We start from the raw sequence: 3,481 nt of genomic DNA on the forward strand, positions 1-3,481 counted from the left end.
TACTGAGTGTGGCAGGGTGAGGACAGACACACAGATCGTGGAGCAGGACAGAGACCCCAGAAGTGAGTGTGTCATCTCTGGTCCACGCACCGTAAGTGACGACGCAGAGGTCTCGACGGGGACCATGGGAGCACTGGCAGTAAGAGGAGCTGGAGGGAGGACGGCCATCGCCACAGGCCGGATGACAGCATTAGCAAACCCTGTGCTTTCTGCAGACTACATAGGGAACTTTCAGAGCTCCATAGTGAGAGGGAAACCCCAGTGTTTAAAACGCGGAAAGTGTGAACGACTCTTCACCAAAACTATGAACGTGCGGGCCAGTGGCACGTGAGCACATGCTCACGCCTCCACGGTAGGTAAACACACCCGACCGCAGCGTCTACCACACGTCGCTGTGATCAAAATGATCATGTGCAAGTGTCCGAGTGGGAAGACCGCCAGTTCCTAGCAAGAGTGTAAATCTCAGCACCTTGACGGAGGCTCGGCCACGTCTGAAACCTGACACATGCGCGTGTCCTGTGAACCAGCTGTCCCGTTCTGGGTGTTTCCTGAAGGAGCAGGGAGAACGCAGGTGCACGTGTCATGGGCGGTGGGAGAAGGGGTCTGTCCCCACTGCGGGTCCTGTCCCAGCCCCGGGAACACCAAAGTATGGAACTAAATATCTGGTAGGCGGTGGTTTGATTTTGTGTGCGATGAGCTCATGTCAGCAACAGCATTTTTAATTTACTCCTTTTCCCCACTAGGTGCTCACTGACAAGTTCATCTCGCCTGCACCCTGGTAAGTGTATACACTCGCCAGAATTTTTTAAGCTTCTGAGACATTCTGTCCACAGGACACTAACCCCTGCTTGCTCATGGTGGGACTTTGTCGACACGTAGACAGGTGGTAGCTCGTGTCATTACTAACCGTGCGGACAACCGTGCAGCTCACGGCAGAGTCGGTACCGACTCTGCCTCTGACAACGCAAGGCGTACACGGTGCTCGCTTATTCCCATGTGTCTGTGAGCCCGTGCGAGGTTGAGAGTCTGGGTCCTCTTTGGGCCTCTTCTGGGGACCCACAGCCTCTGTCTCTGTCCCACACCGTGAGCCATGGTCCCCCACTCTTGGCAAATTCCAAAATGTTCTACTGCCAAACCCTGGGCCTTTTCTGGCCCCTGCCCTGACCAACAGAGGTGCTGGAGGCACCCACCTGCTTGTTCAGACTTCCCTCCGTGCGCCTGGGCACCTCCCAGGTGACCCCTCGCTTGCCACCTATCTGGGGAACCAGCCCAGTGCCGTGACGTCAAGAGCAGTCAGTCACAGAGTGTCCCTGGAGATGCTGGTGTCCAGCTTCTGAACAGCTAAGGAGAAGCACTGGTGTGAACCTGTGTGACACGTAGGTCCCAAGGGACCCGAGACCCTCTACAGCACCAGGGCCCCCTGGCCGACATGTGTCCCTTCTGGCCATCCTAGGAGTGTGCATACCAGGGAAAATTCACTTGTGGAAATGACCCCCATTGACACTATCGGCATCAACATGTATCCCAAGAAGCCGCCGCCCGCGGTAAGTGCCAAGTCCTGGGCATGTCCTCCATGCAGGGCTGAGCGCCAGGGGCGGGGACTCAGGGCCCGGAATGCAGCTCAGGACCGTGTCAGAGGTGCCTGTGCCACTGGCTGCAGCATGTGTCGTGCTCCCAGGGATGCTGCTCAGACGGAACCAGCTGGGTGGGGACTCGCAGAAAACGCGAGAGACAGAAAAGGCTCTGGATGCGGAAGGGGCGGAGCGGGTGCGAGAGGACAGCTGGGTGTCACTGCCCCACCTCGCGTGCGGAGTCTGCCAAGTGTACCGTCTGCCACCGGCTCCGTCTGTCTGCACCGCCACCTGATCTCGACACGATGGGCCAGCAGGGAGGGTCGGGGTCCATGTAGTGGGCACATACCTGGTCCAGCGAGGCCACCGCAGGGCCCTCAGAGCCGAGCCTGGCATCAGGATCCGTGTTACAGACACTGTCTCTGGTCTGCAGAGGGAGCAGGGATGACAACAGTCACAGCTTAGGCCATAGCCCAACCAAGCAGGCCTGTCCGTCCCAGCCACTTCCTACCTCCCACAAAACCCTTAGTGGGGCCCAGGCCCAAGCCACCTCCTGGGCAAGACCAGTGGCGCCTCTGTCCTGTGAGCCAGAAGTCCCATTCTGGGTGTTTCCTGAAGGAGCAGGGAGAACGTAGGAGCACATGTCACGGGCGGTGGGAGGATGGGTCTGTCCCACTGAGGGTCTTGTCCCAGCCCAGGGGGACGCCAGGGTTGTGGTACTGAAAATCCAGTAAAAGTTAGCTTGAATTTAGTGTGCAACGAGCTGAGTGTCAGCCACTTCGGTTTTAATTTCACGATATTTCCTTTTTCCCCCTCCCCCACATAGAAACTCACTGACAACTTTATATCACCCTGGTAAGTGCGTACGCTCGCCAGACTTTTTAAGCTTCCGAGACACAGCTGTCCGCGGGACACTAACCCCTGCTGGCTCCTGGTGGGACTTTGTCAACACATAGACAGGTGGTAGCTCGTGTCATTACTAACCGTGCGGCCAACCGTGCAGCTCACGGCAGAGTCGGTACTGACGCTGCCTCAGACATCGTAAGGCACACACAGTGCTCACTTATTCCCATCTGTCTGTGAGCCTGTGCGAGGTTGAGAGTCTGGGTCCTCTTTGGGCCTCTCCTGGGGACCAATAGCCTCTGTCTCTGTCCTACACCTGGAGCCATGGCCCCCCACTATTGGCAAACTCGAAAATCTCCCTCCTGCCAAACTTGGGGCCGTTGCTGGCTGGCTGCCCTGAACGACGGAGCTGCTGGCGGCTCCCGCCGCTTATTCAGACTAACCTCCCTGTGCCTGGGCACCTCCCAGGTGACCCCTCCCTTGCCACCTGCTTTGGGAATCTGCCCTTTGCCATGAAGTCTGAAGCAGTCACTCACAGGGTGTCCCGCGGGATGCTGGTGTCCAGCCTCTGCAGAGCAAAGGAAAGCACTGGGGTGAGCCCGTGTCCCAAGCAGGTCCCAAGGGCCCCAAGACCCTCCACAGTCCAGGGCCCCCTGGCCAACACATGTCTCTTCTGACCGTCCTAGGAGTGTGCCTTCCAGGGAAAATTCACCTGTGCAAATGAACCCCATTGACACTATCGGCATCACCATGTATCCCGAGGAGCCGCCGCCAGGGGTAAGTGCTGAGCCCTGGGCATGTCCTCAGTGCAGGGCGGAGCGCCAGGGGCGGGGACTCAGGGCCCGGAATGGAGCTAGGACCGTGTCAGAGGTGCCTGTGCCACTGGCTGCAGCATGTGTCGTGCTTCCTGGGATGCTGCTGAGATGGAACCAGCTGGGTGGGGACTCGCAGAAAACACGAGAGACAGAAAAGGCTCTGGATGAGGAAGGGACGGAGCATGTGCGAGAGGACAGCTGGGTGTCACTGCCCCGCCGCGCGTGCGGGGTCTGCCGAGCTTGTCGCATGCC

The 3,481-nt window shown here is 58.5% G+C and overlaps 1 long non-coding RNA gene across 1 annotated transcript; it reads left to right on the forward strand.

Annotated features, from left to right (window-relative positions):
- Positions 1–1,493: 1,493 nt before the first annotated feature.
- LOC112484079 lies at positions 1,494–3,191 on the forward strand. The gene is made up of 3 exons (XR_003047883.1): positions 1,494–1,544; positions 2,398–2,426; positions 3,101–3,191. It is a non-coding gene; the product is annotated as an uncharacterized LOC112484079 (long non-coding RNA).
- Positions 3,192–3,481: the final 290 nt, after the last annotated feature.

This window comes from Pteropus alecto, unplaced genomic scaffold (assembly GCF_000325575.1).
Source record: "Pteropus alecto unplaced genomic scaffold, ASM32557v1 scaffold137, whole genome shotgun sequence".
Lineage (NCBI taxonomy): Eukaryota > Metazoa > Chordata > Mammalia > Chiroptera > Pteropodidae > Pteropus > Pteropus alecto.